The sequence below is a fragment of the Saimiri boliviensis genome, chromosome 9 (assembly GCF_048565385.1).
Source record: "Saimiri boliviensis isolate mSaiBol1 chromosome 9, mSaiBol1.pri, whole genome shotgun sequence".
Taxonomy (NCBI): Eukaryota; Metazoa; Chordata; class Mammalia; order Primates; family Cebidae; genus Saimiri; species Saimiri boliviensis.
Genome location: NC_133457.1, coordinates 21,809,943 through 21,829,433, shown reverse-complemented (window position 1 = coordinate 21,829,433; position 19,491 = coordinate 21,809,943). Strand labels below are relative to the sequence as shown.

Here is a 19,491-nt window from a genome sequence, read left to right as displayed (position 1 = left end):
AGGCTGAGGCACAAGAATTGCTTGAACCTGAGCAGCAGAGGTTGCAGTAAACCAAGATTGTGCCACTGCACTCCAGCCTAGGTGACAGAGTGAGACTGTCTCAAACTAAAATAAAATAAAATAAAATTCTCAGTATTTTGTTATTTTCACCAAACTTATACTGTCCTGAAACTAGAGAAGGAGGAGAGGTCATCCAGACCCCACACCAGGTCTCATTAGCATTTTTTCCTATTCACTAAATTAAATTCTCTTTGGCTCACTTTTCATTTGAAGTGATTATTTAATTGTAGCCCATATCACTGTTGTGGTTACTTTGTGCGGAAGACAGGGTGCACAGCCCTTGCCTCTGGCGTCCTAGACTCAGGCTGTTCTCTGTGAGCACCAGCAGCTGATGCTTTCCACATCTCCTCTCTGTGCTGGGGCCTCTGTGCCACCTCTCCTCTTGTCATTGCTCTCACTGTTCACCAAAGATATAGGTTATAGGATCCATGGTATGTGTCCAGAAGAGTTTAACAGACCTTTTGATCCTCTAAAAGGCAAAGATTTTTGCTGATCAGCTGTCATTCTTGGCAGAGTCTTCTCTGAAGAGGGTTGAATATGCACTTACCTTTACTTGACACCATGGGTCAATCCCATTGCAAACCAGACATTGGCCATAGGGCAGAACACGCACAAAAGGTCAGTGGGTATCAATGTGCTTACCTCTTACTTAGTTCAATTGGGAGCAGGACAAGAGAGGTTAATTTTTCAACAGGATTACATACAGTATATATCAGCACTAACAATGAGGTTTTATTTCCCTGAGTCAGCTTTAAAAATAATGTTGACTTTTATGGTTGATACATTATAGATCACCATACTTATGTCAGAACTTATTGGCAGGAAAATAAATCAATCAAAATATTAATACATGAGCCTTGTGTTTAAATGAAACCCCTGGCAACTCCATACCTTCCCCTCGTATTTTACCCTAAGGCTTTCAGAGACCTCCCCATTGACATGTTTTACTGAACAGGAAATCAAGGGTTTTATTCATTTTCTAAAACTACTGTTTTTAATCTGTCTTGTATATAATCAGGTTCAAAATTACACACTTTGGTCTTTTACCATAAACATATATAACTGCATTCCATCATTAATCGTACTGTCAATTCAAATGTATGGTTTATGCATGAACAAAATATCTCAGAGCCAAAGCTCTGACTGGCATACTATTAATAAATGAAATGCTCTGTGTCAGAGACCAACTTCAAATATTACATTTGCTATTCATATTTGTTTTAGAGTCATGAGAAATTTCTAAGTATGTGTCTCAGAAAGTAAGCTCATAATTTAGACATTATTTAAAAACATGAAGTGAAAAAGACCATTTGCTCTCTTGAGTGTATTTTCTCTTTCTGCTGCTCTTCTATACTCACAGGACATGCCATGTACCTGTTACTCCTGTGCCCTTCTGAGAGGAACACTGTTCCTGAAAGACCCTGCAGACAGAGCAACCCTAAATATTCATCCATCAAGTGTGCACTGCTCATTAATTCCGTGAGCCCCATCCCACCAGCCCCTGGCCATAATGAAGGGGCCACTTCAGCCAGCTAATATGTGTGCTGACCAACTGTCTGATTAAGAGGCCTGGCTGTGCTGTCCTACCCAACCAGAAATAATGCTGACTACTTGGGCCAATCAGTGTCTGAGAAAATTTCTTTGACTCTACCTGCAGAGTTAGTAATTTGCAACAGAAGCAGAAGCTAAAGGATGTTCAGAGGAAAGTTAGAGTCAGGAGAGGCAAGGAAGAACTAGGAAGTGAATAGAAAAAAAGCAATAAAAAAACAAACACAAGAAAGGTGAAGGCATCAGCTGGTAGCAGCAGAATTGCTAGGATTAGGGAGGGCTTAAGGAAGCCCTCTCTCACCCATATATTTAATTCATCACCAAGTCATGTTCATTAGCCCCCTACATACCCACCTATTCCTCATCTATCTTCCAGACTAGAGCAATAGCCTCCTAATTCATCTCCCAAAGCTCCCTGCTCTCCAAACAGCGTAGTGATATTTTTTCAATATGCAAATCTGAGTAGGTTTCTCTGTTTTTCTTACACACACTGAGCAGACACACACACAAACACTAAACCCTTTAGTGAGCCAAATCAATTTGATCTAAAGGAGAAAGGCTTTCCTATGGTAACACAGAATATCTTTATGACCCCAAGGTAGAGAAAGATTCTTAAACCAGATACAAAAAGGACCATAAAAGAAAAATTGACAATTTGGACTATATTAAAATTAAGAACTTCTATTCCTCAAAAAAAACATATGTATATACCTTTAAGCCAGAGAAAAGGTAAGGCACAGAGTAGGAAAAAATTATTGTAAAGTAACTGAAAAGACTTTTACCCAAAATAGATTTTTTAAACTCCTAGAAATCAATGACCAAAAGATAGACAACTCTATAGAAGGAAAGTTACCAAAAAGAAACTGGAAAAATCACTTCCCATGAAAGTATCCTGGGCCAAATACAACACAAACCCTTCATATCCCATGCAGAGGTACCCAGGAGTATGTGGGGAGGGAGGGTTTAATACTTCAAAGGGCAGAAGTAAAATAGCGTTCCATGAAACCAGAAATCCTCTCTCTTGTGACTTCTCTGTCTGATCTTCTGTTCTCACAGGATGTGCTATGCGCTTGCTGTCACAGCCCCCTTTGGAGAACTGTCTTTTCTCCAAGCCCCTGCAGGAAGAACAGCCATGAAGCTCATCCAGGGAGTATGGACCTGGCCAGTAGGAGACAGGAGCTGCTGGATAAATCCTCTCCTCTCCTGTGCCTCAGAATATGAGGCACAGTCGATTCCTGAGACACAGGAGATTCAGATTTCAGATTCTCAGAGGACAGTCCCTTGGGACTGGACACTCAGTTGCCTTGGGTGTGGGCCAACTCAACAAGGCATCTTCAAATCCTCACATTTGGTTCTTCCTCCTTCAACAGGTCATTCCCCCGTCCCTCACTCCTGCTCCTGGGATTGCACTCTCCCATGAAATGGTAGCCCATTCAGCCCTGGCTCTGCTTTCTGGCTGAGACTAAGACAGCATCGTTCTCCCTCCTCCCCAAAATGTTGAGTTTCCAGAGCTGCTGTGGATTCTTCCCCACAAGGGTAAGCAGCATTTTCCAGGCAGCCTGTCAGGGGAACTTGCTGCCTGAGGGTAAGACCAGATCAAAGGAGGAGTCCTGGAATACAGCCCCTACTCTGCAGATGCCTGAGGCAACTTTGCCAGGACTCCTGGAGCCCCAGGTTCTGCAACTGATATCCTATCTTGCCCCAAACCAAATCAGCTTTCTCCATTTCTTCATACACAGCACTCAGGAAAGACTCAGTCATGATGCATTTAAAGATCTTTGATGCTAAATGAAAGTAAAAGGAAAAAGGTTTCTTCAAGATCCCCTTTCAGGGTCCTGAGCCCAGAGGCAGTGATGGGCTTTCACAATCACAGGACAATATAGCTATAGCTATTTTTACCATATCATTAATTGAGGTTAAAAATTCTTATTTCAGAGTCAATTTGTGGTATCACACAAATGTACAGGTGGATTAAAAAGAGAAAGGTAGCAATTATTTTTCCGGACAGAGTAACATTGATTTCACAGCAGCCACCTTCTCTGCTGTGACAATACAATGTTTCACTCCCACTGTTTACACAAAATTGAAGATGCCAATGGTGTCAGATCCTTGTAAACAGAAAACAAAAATGTGCAAGCTGCTATACAAATTAATTATTAAAATTAAGTACTCACTGTCTCTAGAAAGTTTTCTAAATTATTTAAAGAACCTGATTTGCTGTCATTGTGAAAAAATAAAAACCTTGGATTCCCTTATTTCAGGGCAATTCAAACATAGAAGAGGAGCTTAAGTAGAGAGAAAGTGTAAGCCTACATTGTAAAAATATAATACAAAATCATTAAAAAGCTAACATTAGTGCCTTTTATGATCAGACTCAAGGTATATGTTAAACTGAGTATAGGATTGCTATGTGTCTACAGCCATACCACCCTAAATGTGCCTGATCTCAGAAGCCAAGCAGGGTTTGGCCTGGTTAATACTTGGATGCGAGAGGGGTCTCACTCTTAGTTTTTTTTTTTTAAATATTATATATTGTTTTCTTTCTTTTTATTATTTCCAGATCATGCTTTTTGAGCTAGGGTTCTGTCGTCTATGACAGAGGTGCTATATCTAGTGACTTGAGAGGTGACTTGCTATTTTATTTCCACATCTTTCTTTTTCCAGGTGGTGGTGACAGGCACTGGAGAGACAAGTAGTAAGAAAACATTCCCTGGAAATCTGGGGACTTGCTAAGTGTCTGCTTTGTAAAAAGTCCAAGCTTTCCCCAATTCACCATAGACATGACCTCTACTTAAACTCTCTGAACCTCAGTTTCCTTAGCTGTAAAATGGGGGAACCGTGCCTGCCATGCCTATCTCACGGGCTGGTTTGAAGAATCATTGCAACAGGCAGCTTTCAGCTGGCTACATTCCACTTCTTTGTGTGAACCTAACATAGTAACTGTAGACAACAGACCAATAGGAGATTGATTGGTGGGATTTTTTTTATATGTCCACAATGAATTATATCTGTTGCACAGCTGCTATACCTGGACAGGAGCCCAAGCCTAATTCTGGCTTCCATTTTTGGGGTGGAGGGGCAGTGGGGGGGTGGGGCGGGTTGGGAGGGATTGTAACCTGTCTGTCAGTCTTCATTGCCACCTAGTGGTCAGGTGGCCAAAGAACATCAAGTTATCTGGTGGATTTGAAGCATATTAGAAAATTAATTCAAAATAAACCACTTGCTACTTTAATCCACCACCTAGTTAATTGCACCCAGGTGACCCCCCCTCATATAAACCCGTTAAAAACAAATAATTATGCGGTGATGTAAATAAGTCCCTAGTTCATCTTTGCAAATTAAGAATTGTACATATGAATCAAGTTATTGTTTTTAAAAACTTGTAAAACAAACTTTTATTGTCTGAAGGCATTTATGAGACTCCATCAAATGACTTCATTTGTTCAAGAAGTTCTCCAGATGGAGATAAAATATTAAATGCTGAAGTCAATTCACAGATTTAAATCCATGTGTTTACATGGCAGAGAGAGAGCAAGCTTTTTGGTGTCCCCCTTTTTTTTTTTTTTTTTTCACTCTGTCTCCCAGGCTAGAGTGCAATGATCTTGGCTCACTGCAACCTCTGTCTCCCGGTTAAAGCGATTCTCCTGCCTCAGCTTCCTGAGTAGCTGGGATTGCAGGCGCATGCCACCACACCCGGCTAATTTTTCTATATTTAGTAGCAATGGGGTTTCATCATGTTGGCCAGGCTGGTCTAAAACTCCTGACCTCAAATGATCCTCCCACCTCGGCCTCCCTAAGTGCCTGATTACAGGTGTGAGCTGCTGTGCCCAGCCAGTGTCCCTTTTTATAAGAATCCTAATCATATCTGTCTAGGCCCTCCTTATGACCTCATTTAACCATAATTACTTTCTTACTCCAAATACAGTCACACTGGGGTTAGGGCTTCAACATATGAATTGGTGGTGGACAAAACTGGGTTCATAAACAGTAATAAAGTGACTCTGTCCAGTCCTAGGATAGCAAAGCCACACCTGCCCTCCCACCCAGCCACATAAACCAAAGAGCTCCAGAGTACACTGCCTCTAAAAAAGGGAGAGAGAAGAGATGGGAAGAGAAAATGCGTTGGTTCTCTCCCTTGTGGCAGCCCTGTGGGGCACCTGCCTCTCTTCTAGGTAATTCTCACAGCAGTCTCCCCAGAAAGGGATTGTCTCATTTTACAGCTGAGGAAATCGTGGCTCAGAGATAAGGTGCGTACTTTAGAGGGCATACTGGTCCCTGGCAGAGGTGGGATTTGAGCACTTCTCACTACCCCAACCAGTCCTTTGAAGGGCATTAGCCTGTGGCCAGATCAGTGTACTGCCTGCTAGATTAAGGGTCCTAATGGGCCCTAGAAGGTTCTCTGACTCTCAATTTCCTCATTATAAAACAGAGGTAATAACGTTTTGCTCACAACGTTGTTCTAAGGAGTAAGTAAAATCATCTGTGTCAACTGCCAGACTGAAGCCAGTGCTAAATCATGATGGCTGGATTCCCGCCTCGGCTTCCCTCCGAGAGCCGACACTGAGATGGGAAGGCAGCTTCACTAGAAATGACTAAGCATTTTCCAGCCCCGCAGCATGAACAAAGGGTAAAAAAATGAATGAAAATGGCTTTCTTACTCACCCAGCCATAAAAGTTTTGCTCTCCAGACGTGAAAGCCAGGGAGCAGGATGGTGGGCCCCTTAGCAGGCTGAGACATGGAGAGATACTGTCCCCCACAACCTCAGAACGCCAGTCCTCAGCCTCGTGCTCTCTCAGGCCCTCACCACCCACACAGTCCCCAACACTGTAGAGCTCAGAGACACTCTCAACTCATCTGGCTCATGCCTCACATCCAATGAGGGCTGTCACTCCTGCCTCAGCAGCCTCTCCTGCTCTGCATCCACCCGGCACAGCCTTGCTTGGGATACTGGTCATCTCTCACCTGCATGTAATGCAACAGCCCCGCACTGGTCTGAGCAGTCTCTCTCTGTTCCAGGCCCGGGTCCACGTTGCCACCTATGTCTCCTATACAGATACAGGAGAGGGGATCTGTTACGGGAACTGGCTTGAGCAGTTATGGGGCCGAGAAGTCCGACGATATGCCGTCTGCCAGCTGGGAAGCAGGGATACCACCGGTGGTTTGGCACATTCTGAGTCCAAAGGCCTCAGAATCAGGAGAGTCAGTGTTGTAACTGTCTGAGTCTGGAGGCCTGAGAACCCAGTGGGCAGATGGTACAAGTCCCGGAGAACAAAGGCCAGTGAACCTGGAGTTCTGACGTCCAAGGGCAGGAGAAGGGTGTCCCAGCTGCGGTCGAAAGAATGAATTCGCTTTTCCTCTGCCTTTTTCTTTCCTATCCAGGCCCTCAATCTGATTGGTTGGTGCCCGCTCACACTGGGTGAGGGTGAATATTCCTTACTCAGTCCACTGATTCACACACTAATCTGTCAGAAACACCTTCAAAGGCATAGGCAGAAAGAATGCTCTACCAGCCACCTGAGTATCCCTTAACTCAGTCAAGAAGACACCTGAAACTAACCAACACGGCAGGCTTATCCCATCACCGTCCTGCTAAAGACAGCCTCCTTACAGCTGCTAACTCTCCTGCCCTCCCTGGACACGCTGTGCCCTCTTGGCTTCCATTCCCGTGGGTGTGCAGTTCAGCCGGCACAGTGCCTCTCACCCATCTCTGCTAGCAAGCTCGTTTCTTCTCCCAAGCAGCTCAAGGGCTGCGTATTCTAAGAAGCCTGCACTCAATTCCCTCACTGGAGAATTGGCTGCATCCTGCTGATTTTCACAGCACTTTCTTGGCCATTTTTCACATCATATTACAATTAGCTGTTTCCATTTACGTCTTCCCCACCAGACTGCGAGTTCCTGAAAAGCGAGCTGTGTCTTATTCATCTTCATGTCCCCAGGGCCTGACTCAACAAATGCTCAATCAACGTTTGCTGATTGATGGAGTGAAGTCTCTGCCTCTTTGGTTCTTTCTGTATTACAGTTTGCAGGCAACACTCAGTGTATCCCCAAATTACCTAAATTATGCCTTTCTCTCTTTCTTTGTTTTAACCTGTCTTTCTAAATGTTTAGCTTCTAATGTGAAGCCCTAGAATTAAACGGCTGCTCCCGTGGCTGCACGCTGATTGGCTGGCCGACACACTGGCTCCCCTTCACGCTCTGCACGGGGCTTCCTTAGCTACTTGGGCCCACCTATTGCATCTACTTTGTCAGCAAGGAAGGCTTAAGGAAGAAGCTGCACCTGGCTTCATGGCTCAGATTTGTTTTCTTGGCTGCTCGGATGCTAAGATGGTTAATAAGCAAATCAGCCCCAGTATTCAAATACTCAGTTAAGAAATCCTGAAAGAGATACAAATCCAAATCCTCCAGCAGAGCCTGTAGGCAAAACCTGTGCTTTTCCTAATCCTCTCTAATCCCCAAGGATCACTTTCTACTCTACTATAGTCTGTGTGGTTAGGACCAACTTGTGGGCAGTTTTGGCCCCTGGGAATATACCAGCTTCTTTGGCTAGAATATCTCCCCTTGGAGATTTCCTGACTCTATGCAAAGGATTCTAGCAGGAGGAGGAGCCACAGAGCTGGAGGTTCTGAGTACCCTGTTTAAACGACAGTGTATCCCACCACCATTCCTATCACAACCCCGCCTAGAGCAGAGAACATACAAGTCCATGTGAGGCCAACCCTTTGGACCTGGTAAGTCTAGAAGCCCAGCTTTGAAAGACTGCTTGGCCCTTGTTTAATACTCTATTTTCCTGGAGTTGGTCTCTTTCAAACAAAGCCTCTGACTAGACTTGGGGAGACAAAGTTGAATGCCAGGCTGGGGCAGAGGCTGATGCCAGGCTGAGGTCATGAGGCTATGCTGTCCATTTTGTTTGTTTCCAGGGGAAGCTGAAGCAGGCGCTCCTTGGGGGAGCCTCCTGGGACACGGAGAAGCTGGACATGAACACTTCACAGGAACAAGGTCTCTGTCAGTTCTCAGAGAAGTACAAGCAAGTCTACCTCTCCCTGACCTACAGTATCGTCTTTATCCTAGGGCTGCCCCTCAATGGCACTGTCTTGTGGCTCTCTTGGTGCCAAACCAAGCGCTGGAGCTGTGCCACCATCTATCTGGTGAACCTGATGGTGGCCGACCTGCTTTACGTGCTGACATTGCCCTTCCTCATCATCACCTACTCACTAGATGACAGGTGGCCCTTCGGGGAGCTGCTGTGCAAGCTGGTGCGCTTCCTGTTCTACACCAACCTTTACGGCAGCATCCTGCTGCTGACCTGCATCTCTGTGCACCGCTTCCTAGGTGTGTGCCACCCACTGCGTTCCCTGCCCTACCGGACCCGCAGGCATGCCTGGCTGGGCACCGGTGCCACCTGGGCCCTAGTTGTCCTCCAGCTGCTGCCCACACTGGCCTTCTCCCACACCGATTATATCAATGGCCATATGATCTGCTATGACACAACCAACCCAGAGAATTTCGATCGGTTTTTTGCCTACAGCATAGTTCTGACATTGTCTGGCTTTGTCTTTCCCTCCTTGGTCATTTTGGTGTGCTATTCACTGATGGTCAGGAGCTTGACCAAGCCGGAGGAGAACCTCATGCGGACAGGCAGCACAGCCCGAGCCAAGTCCATCCGGACCATCCTACTGGTGTGCGGCCTCTTCGCCCTCTGTTTTGTGCCCTTCCACGTCACTCGCTCCTTCTACCTCACCATCCGCTTTGTGCTTTCTCAGGACTGCCAGCTCCTGATGGCAGCCAGTGTGGCCTACAAGATATGGAGGCCTCTGGTGAGTGTGAGCAGCTGCCTCAACCCAGTCCTGTACTTTCTTTCGGGGGGCAACAATAGAGTCAGGCTCCTCCAGAAACTGAGGCAGAACAAGGTGGGCGAGCATCCAGCTGGGGGGAAGCAAGAGATGCCCAGGGATGCACAGATCTGGGTCCTGCTGAGGTGAAGCTTGGGGAAAACGAGCTCCAACAACACTCGCAACAACCTGTTTCACACAGATGAGTGCTAGTGGGAGAGGGCTCAAGACCTCCTGAAAGTGTCCTGCTGCAAAGGACACTTTTATATTGATGTAAGACAGCTTAAAATAAGAGTATAGACAAAAGTAGCCTGTAATCCCAGCTACTTGGGAGGGTGAGGCAGGAGAATCGCTTGAACCCAGAAGGTGGAGGTTGCGGTGAGCCAAGATCACGACATTGCACTCCAGCCTGGGCAACAATAGCAAAACTCCATCTCAAAAAAAAAAAAGTTATTTATGTGTGCGTGTGTGTGTGTGTGTATATACATACATACATATATATATATATATATATATAGAGAGAGAGAGAGAGAGAGAGAGAGAGAGAGAGAGCGCACAAATGGAGAGAGCCACCAAAACAAAGGAAAACTTTCTTATTTTAAGGACAGCTGACACTGGTCTCTTGTCATTCCAGCCTCAGATCAAAAGTCACCTTCTCAGAGGCCACTCCTGCCCACACTAGCTAAGCTGACCTCTCTAATAACCCAATCACTCTATATCTATTTCTTTATATACTGTCTTTGCAACATTTATTACTACCTGGTCTTGATTCATTTACCTATTTATGATATGTCTCTTTCCACTGAAGTATAGGCTCCAATAGGACAGAGATCTCCCCTGATGGCTAACCTCTCAACACCAGTCTCCATAGCAGGGCCTGGCACATAGCAAGGGCACAATAGATAGGGGCTGAATGAATGAGACCTGTAGATGAAGCCCTTACTATGAAAGGGCACCTTTGCATGAAGTAACTCATTTAATCCTCGCAATAGCCCCTTGTGGTGGAGACTATTGCTTCCCCCATTTACAGAGAAGGAAACTGAAGCACAGGGCTTGAAGTAACCTGTCCAAGCTTACCCAGTGGGAGAATGCCCAATCAGAGGGTTGAATGGAGCTTTCAAAGCCAGGCAGTGGCCTCCAAGGCACATGCTCCTAAGCCTGAAAAGTATGCCCCGATCCGCACACCAGCCTACAGCCTGCCCAGGTTTTCCTTGTCAGCACCGGCTTGTCACTCGAGGTCGGCTCGTTTGTTGACACAATTGCTGTTACCTGCAGAACGCTGAGTAGACCGGGTGTGTTCCTTTACTACATTTCTTAACCAGTGTTCTTTCTAGGAAAAGCTCTGCAGGAGAAAGTGGGAGATACAGAGTAAAGTGGCTGCATGAAAACTGATTCACTTTATTTTTAAATTTAAACATGATGTCAGAGTATATATAAAAAAATCTTTATCAATGTCTTAAGTCATAATGATGTTTATTCCCTAGAAATTTTTTTACTTATTTAAGATCCAAGGTAATCCAAAAAGATAACATTAAAGGAAAAAAAAAACCCTCCCATTTTTGACAATAATGATTTCCAAAGATTTCTCAGGTCTAAACATAACATTATCTAATAATTCACTCATCTCCCTATGAAGAGAAGGTAGTTAAATTCTTCTTACAAGAAATAAGTATAACCCCTCATTACTATCTCACTCCAATTATGGGAAATGTCTGAGTAAACCATGTATATGTCTACATAAAATTTTATTCTAAAAGTAGTTTATTGCTTTCAAGGCCACACAATAATTAGAACTGGACTAAGTGTTGCTTAGCAGAATTCTTCAGGATAATTGGTTTAATGAATAGGCAAGGATGTTTTCTAATTAGCAGGTCAGCTGTTTCCACATAAATAAATGTTTCTGTAGGAGCTGAGAGAGCTTAAAATGTTTGCTCTTTTGAACATTCTCTCAGCTCTCTGGCTCATATTATTAATTATTTCTGGCCCTTTCTTTGCATAACATATAGGCAAGTTTTGACTTACAGTCCCAATTATCACCCCTTACAAATTAATAAGGTTACAAATTAATAATTAATAAGGCTCCCCCAAGAAAGGCTTAGAGCCAGCCCACATCCCATAAAGCCACTATCTCTACGCCCACCAGATTTTCAACCTGGGAGGTGGAAAGAAAACTACTCTAGAATCCTCAGGATGCACTTTGTCTAACAGGCAAATACATTACACTCCTAGCCAAAGATTTACTGCCTTTAAGTTCTTGTTAACCTATGTGCTTGCAATTATTTCTCTGATCCATAGAAGGCTAATTTGCTTCTGCAGTTTTTTGACCTACTTAACAGCAAAGTATAAACAACCATTTTTAACTTATTTCTAGACAGTTAGGATCAAAAAAGTTTAACTTAGTTGACATCATATCCTGGGTTTTCAGGGAAAATTATCTCAAGAGACTAGGATCAAACTAGGCTTTTCCCTTTGGGAAAATGATCCCATTGCAAGTAGAGCTAGAAATCCACTGTCCAACTTGAGGCAAAATGGTATTCGTCACTTTCCTTGTGATCAGTGAAGGATCACTTTCCCTGGAGAAAGCTGGGATCCTCAAATCTGTTATCCCCCTGAGCCCGCAGAATCTTCCATAATCTTCCTGATTGTTTGGACAGGTTAAAACAAAACCAAAGGGCAGCAAATACTATGATGTTCAAAATCCCATGAATGGGGCTAGTATTTTCATATTGGATGAAAGTATGATGGCTACAGCCAGCTACAAAAATGCCAAACACAATCCCAGCCCTTAAGGAGGTTATAGACTGTTGGAGAAACAAAATACAAAAACATACAAACAACAATATGGGTACTAATTAACAGCTTAAGCAGCTACAGAAGCAATCATGTCAATTGTTGATCATCAAAATGAACAATATAGGTGGTAAGCGTTAGAGGAGTTTCAAAGGGGGCTGAGAGGGCTATGAAGTACCTATGAGTACACTGAAGGCTGGGAGAAACTTCAACCAGGAGAATTTCCCAAGCAGTGGAGAAAATGGAAAGAGAGATCACTGTGAGCAAATGTACTTTGTGTGAAAATCATTGGTTTCTGAAGGCAAGGAGCTGGAGACAATGCTGGAAGGGCGGGCTGATGTGATGACGAAGCCCTCCTAATGCCAGCTGAAGAACCACTTCTTATGCCAGGAGGAATTACCAACAGCATTTCAGCAGAAGTGTAGTACGATCAAAGTCATGATTTAGAAACTTAATCTGGCAGCCCCCATGTTTTGACTGAATTAAAGAAAACGTCACAGCTTAGACTCCCGCACAGTCTCCATATTGGCCTCCCTTCCCTTCACAGCATCTCTAGACTTTCTTTCAAACAGTATTTTCCATATATGCCATCCTTCCCAATTGTCTACTCTCCCCTTTCTACAGAACAAAGCTCAGCTCCCTCACGCTGGCATGCTAGCCCTGTCACAGTTAGTCCCTGCTGAACTCTTCAACTCATGGCTCTCCCACCACACCTTGTGGCTTCCAACTTCTCCCACGTTTGCCACAGGCCCACCGTCTACCTCTCTACAACCCCTGACAAAGCCTTCTCCAAATGCCTGCATTCCCAACTTCCACAGGCCATGGGCTCAGCATCCTCCAATTGCCTCAGATGTCACTCTGCACTGCTGACTCTCTCATAGGGCTTATCGGTTCACATGGGCTCCTTTATCATTTCAGGTCTGTTTTCTCTCCCTCATGACTCCATTTTTCAACCCACAGAACATGGTATCCCAGCAACATTGCAAGTGTGCTAGGCAGTGGGCCCTGGTGATGTCAGTCACGAAAAGAAAGATGACTGATCTTTAGAAGACCACTGCAGGGATCCAAGAATGCAGATAACAGGCAGGACTAAAGTGGCATGAGGAGAACTAAAAGTTTTAAGCATATTGTAAAAAATGAACAGAAATAAAATGATTATTTAAACATGACTGGCAGGGAGACATAACAAAAATGGCTCTGACACTCTAAGCCAGAGGAATCAGAAGAATGATCAACCAGCACCCAGCACTCAGTGGATGCAAGGGAGGAAAGGAAGGAGGGGAATGTGTACTGTTAGAGCTCAGATTCAGATCAGCTGCTGTGAGCTCCCGGTGAGGCCTCAAGTTGGAAAAGCTCTGGGTTTGGGGCCGACTGTGTAGGCAAATAAACAGAGCTGTATCAGAAAATGGTATCTCTAAGAGAGAAGTGACGAAAAAGAACAGAAGACCTAGGATACACAGAAATCACAGAAAGTGCTGGCAGAGAATAGGAGTTGCTCTTAGATAACAGAGAATCAGAAAATCAAATAAGTAAACGGTGTCAAGACACAGACGCCGGGCGCGGTGGCTCAAGCCTGTAATCCCGGCACTTTGGGAGGCCAAGGTGGGTGGATCACGAGGTCGGGAGATCGAGACCATCCTGGTCAACATGGTGAAACCCCGTCTCTACTAAAAATACAAAAAACTAGCTGGGCGTGGTGGCGCGTGCCTGTAATCCCAGCTACTTAGGAGGCTGAGGCAGGAGAATTGCCTGAGCCCAGGAGGCGGAGGTTGCGGTGAGCCGAGATCGCGCCATTGCACTCCAGCCTGGGTAACAAGAGCGAAACTCTGTCTCAAAAAAAAAAAAAAAAAAAAAAAAAAGACACAGATAACCCAAGGATGTTAACATGAAACAAACTAGTCAAAGAGAATGAAGAGTTGTCTCTCAGTAAACAGCTCAAATGCCACCTCTTCCAAAAAGCCTCCCCTGATCACCCATCAGAAGGCCCTCTCTTCCCTGAACCATCTTCCATACCTCTCTTAGCACATCTCCCCTTCTGAAAGTATGAGAGGCATTATTTAAATCCTCTTATCTCCCTCACCCCCAGATCTAGCAGAGGCTTGAGCATATGGGTGTTCACTAAATCTTTGTGGAATAAGTGAATATATTGCTAATGCTCCTCCTGTGTGTGCTTTTCTGGAATTACTGAAAAATCCAATTTATGAATGTGTGCCTATAAAACTAAATCACAAGTTGTTTGGGATTTATTTGTTCTGACACCCACCAACTTCATTTCAAAGCAATTCCAGAACACACAACCTGCAGGCATTCTCACTTTTTCTTTTTATCCCATATTTCAAAAGCAATCAAAAAGGGAAAGTTTTTAATTGCTTGCAATTAAGCATAACGTGAGTTTATAAAGTTATGCATTGTCATTATCTTTTACTTTCCTATAAACATGCTACATCTCTTTAGTATTTGTACTTCCAAACTTTTTGTTTTGTTGAGGATTTGTTTGTATTTTATGTAACAAACTTCAAAGGTAACGGCCTCAAAAAGAATTCCATGATAAGAAGCCAAACTTACGTTCTTGCAGCAAACAGTAGTGGGCCTTTTTATAGTGGTTAAATCATGAACAAAAAGCAAAAAGTGCCACTTCAAGAAAATTAAAGAATCGCAGAGTCTGAGAATATTCCACTCTGCAAGTAGAAAAACCCATTAAGAAAGAGGCTTTTGTAAAGCATTAACCCGACAATCAAAGCAGCAGCCTCTGAAGACTTCTTACACTCTCTTCTTTTATAGCCCAGTTTCTTGCAAGGGCAGGCTGTAATTTTTACTGTAATTTCTACCTTGACTTCATACTCCAAATCATTACACCCTGGCTGCTGCCTACCCCATCACCTCAGTCCACTGGAATCGCTCTCAAAAACACACCAATAACTTGCCAGTCACAAGTTAAATGGACACCGTCAGCCCCTATCCTCTCTACCCTTCTTGGCCTTTGACACTGTCATTCCCTCCCTCTTAAACCCTTTTTCGCTTCCATAGACTGCATCTCTCCCTGCTCCCACCCCATGAGTGGGTGTGTCCCAGGACTCTGTCCTTGGCCCTCTTATCTCCTCACCCCACATTCTTTCTGGGCAATCTCATTGACTCCCTCATGGCTCCCAAATCGCTCCCCAGAGCAATCCTCTCACACATTTTGAACCTACATTCCTGTTCATACAAATCTTGGGCACCACAAGCTCCGTGATGCCAAAACTAAACTTATTTTCCTCCCGACCCTGCACCTTCTCACCTGTGGTCTTGATGGCTGAATGGCACCTCTGTCCACCCTAGGCAGGAATCTGGGAGTTTTCCTTAACTCTGGCCTCTCTCCCACCTCACCTCCAGCAAATGACCACCTGTCAGTTCGACCTCGCAAGCATCACTAGCACCTGTCCCTCCTCCTTTCCATCTGCACCGCAACTGCCTCAGTTCAAGGCCCATCATGTCTCCAGCTTCACTGCTCCAAACTATTAACCATTCTCCTGCCTCCAAATTTGTTCCCCTCAACCCCCAATCCATTACCTTCCTACTGCTTAAAGGGTCATCTTTCTAAAATTCAAATCCTATCTTGAAAATCACCAGCATAAGTATCTTCCAGAAGCTCAAAAAAAGGATGATCGCAACGCTGAACATGGAACAAAAAGGCTTCAGTGATCTGCCTTGCACACCTAAACTCCCCACATGTCACTTCACTTCACTTCCACTAACTAGCAGCCTCTCAGGATTAGCTCTTCTCCTCCTCCCTCCCTCCCATCCTGCACACCTTCTCTGCTTTCGATGAACTATCCTACTCACCCTTTACAATGCAGCTCAATGGCCACCTCCTCTTCAAATCACGCAGGCGTCCCGGGTTCCCTGAACCTCATTTAGTCTTGTCATTGCTCTGACAGCCCTCAACATGCCGTGTCAGTCACTGAATCACCGATCCTCTGCCCATTTCCCCACTCATTAATGAGACCCTTGAGCAAAGTGGTCCATGCTTTCCAGAGCTCTGAGTCACCAGTTCTAGTAAAGAGCCTTGGAGTCAATTATGCCAGAAATGAAGACCCAGAAGCTTACTCAGCAAGCAACATGACATGGCCATAAGCATCATGCCTGGTTTTCCCCACTACTGAACTCTGAATCCTGAGATGCTAACGAATATAAGACACATCCTAATTTCAGAAATGTTAAAAGGTGAAAAACTATCTATGAAACATATTAAGTAGCATGATCATAAAAACATACGTACTTAGCATTAAGACTCAAAAGCATTTAAAAAATCTAAGTGCTGAAAAATTAACTTTCTAAGACAACTCAAATATTCCCACATGAAGAGAACACATACAGGTTATCTTAAAAGGCAATTATAATGTTTTTCCTTTGAAATGTTAAGGAACTATTTGTTCTGCATCCTAATTGTGGTGTCACAGCACAAATCTCTATTAAAATTCATAGAATTCTGAAAAAGATGGAAGTCATGGAAAACATTTTAAGAGATCCATTAAACATGATTGTCCTCAGGCCCATTCCCTGAATGCTCCCGTCCACTAAGCCTGGACTCTACCTCCATGGACCGTGCCAGAGCCTGAAGAGGACTCTTACCTTCCCTCTAACACTCGCTCCATTTCAGGGACATGACTCTAAAATCCTGGGATGACCTGCTGCCAGGCCCACCCTCCTACTACCTCCAGCCATTTTTCTCTTCCCAGCTCTTGATCTCTGTTGCTTCCAGCTCCAGCTCAGCCTTTCTCCCATCCTCCTCCCACCCACTCCATTCACTATCCATCTCTTGTTCAGTTTACCCTGTGAAATCTTGGCTGTGCTGGGCTGGAGGCAGGGGGTTCCCTTCTGTCCTGAAATGTTTCTTTACCTCTTCTACAGGACAGACAGGGTTGGCTTCAAAAGGTTAAAAACTGTCTGAACATGGTAAGACACAGAACCCCCATAATAATCAGATTTTCCTTGGAAAACTGAACAAGCCTCAATACTGAGGGGAGGGGAGCAATACCTGTAAGCAGTTAGCATACACTCAGCTGTCTGGTATAACTCACTGACTCTTAGAAATTCCAGAGGGCACCCTGTTGCCTCTCCAGGGTGCTTCACTTACCACAGTAGCCAAAGGAATGTGAATGCAATCCTGGAGGTCTCAGCTTGCCCAACCTGTCAACTACACAAGGTATGAAGAGATACATTTGTAGACATTTTAGGTCATCATCAATAAGTACACATCTAACATATATCAGTCATATCCTTATGTTTCATAAATTAAGAATGAGAGTGCTATAGAAGGAACTCTAGTAATCTTGTATTTTGCTAAAAAGAAAACGGAAACACAGAAGCTACTATGCAGTAAAACTTGGGAAACACGCACCAAAGATGATCCTCTTCAAAAAGACAAAATGACAAATGCCTACAAATACATGATAATCTGAAATGGAGTGCCCTGTAGGCCCACTAATTTTCATTACATGATAAATCTGCCAAATCTACAAGGGGGAAAATCAGCTTAGGGAATATGGTAGATTACCGCAGCAGGCAGCTGCCAAAACGTGGAACTGATAAAGATCCACTGAAGAAAACATATGCGCACAGGAGGACATGACCATATACACAAATACACTTGAGAGAAATAAATGCTAGAGAGTTTATACTAAGTTTGGCTGTCTGGCCTACATGATGTCAGGGCTTTTCAGCATTTCTTACAAAAACTCAAAGCTTTCTTCCATGAACCTTTTGGCAGCAAATCACTGCTGAAGGCCTATGACCAAATCCCCACTGAGGCACTCAGGAACCATCAAATGGAAGAAGGCAAAGGATGTGAGGCTGGGGTTGAGGCCTTCCAGAAATCATGAGCAGCACGCACACAAGGTGGGGCTATTCTTTGCTACCAGTGAATACTAGGACTAAAAAAATAAAGGCATTGTTTCATTTCTCCTTGATGCCATTCTCTTCCTTTTTTCTCTGAAAATTCCGTTGACATGCAATTGTGTACCTGTCAATGCAAATTTGATTTCTAACTCATGGCACTGTTCAACTCCCATTCTACATCCCAAGTTCTTTGAAAAACACTACCTATTACTTTCCTACCTTCTGAACATTATCATTTTTTAAAAACAGTGTGACTCAAACTTGCATTGAATTATATTCTTTGTGGGGCTTTAAAAACCATTACACAATAAAAAGTTACTGTGGGCTGGGTGTGGTGACTCACACCTATAATCTTAGCTCTTTGGGAGGCCTAGGCAAGCGGATCACAAGGTCAGGAGATTGAGACCATCCTGGCCAAGGTAGTGAAACCCCATCTCTAAGCATACAAAAATTAGCTGCGTGTGGTGGCAGACACCTGTAGTCCCAGCTACTTGGGAGGCTGAGGCAGGAGAACTGCTTGAACCTGAAAGGCGGAGGTTGTAGTGAGCCGAGATCGCACTCTAGCCTGGTGAAAAACCGAAACTCTGCCTCAAAAAAAAAAAAAAAAAAGTTATTTTGAAAACTCAGAAAATATATATAAGCCAGTAGAAACTCATCATTCAGAGACACTGGTGTACATATCGTGCAAATATATATATTTTTTTTTACAAAAATGTCACCACTATGAATCTTCCATGTAAAAATGCCATCGACATTATTCCATGTCAATGTTTTCTAACAAAACCATTTGATGACTACTTAATATTTCACTTTAAGTATATAGTATGATGTATTTAACAAATCTCCTATTCTTGTAAATCACAGTGGCTTTGTATTATACTTTAGGCTATTATAAAATCTGGCAGTGAAGATACTGTCTTAAAATATATTTACATGTATATTTATCTGATAGTTTCTTTAGGATGAATTATTAAAAATGGAATTGCTAAGCCAAAAGGCAAGCAGCCTACCACCATCCCCCTCTTTTAGGTTTTTTTTATTCATATTGCCAATTCGTCCTCCAAAAGGGTTATTCTAATTTACTCTCCTTTTTATATATCATTCAAAAAAACATTTATTTTGTGCCTACTTTTGCTAGGCACTATTGATACAACCATCAATAACAAATAGATGCAGTCCTGCCCTCAAGGAGCTTACAATCTAAGGAAGAGACACCCATGCCCATATTACCACAAATTCTTCATTATAAGTTGAGGTAAGCTAAAAAAGGAATACTGCAAGATTGCAGCAATGTTAGAAGAACTCAATAAATGGCCTGAAGGATCAGGAAGAACTTGCATGAGGAAGAATGCTTCTGGGCTGAGGGCTAAGGTTTTCTGGTATAAA

The 19,491-nt window shown here is 43.7% G+C and overlaps 1 pseudogene; it reads left to right on the top strand.

Annotated features, from left to right (window-relative positions):
- Nucleotides 1-8,500: 8,500 nt before the first annotated feature.
- LOC101044697 (P2Y purinoceptor 3-like) lies at nucleotides 8,501-9,583 on the top strand (annotated as a pseudogene).
- Nucleotides 9,584-19,491: the final 9,908 nt, after the last annotated feature.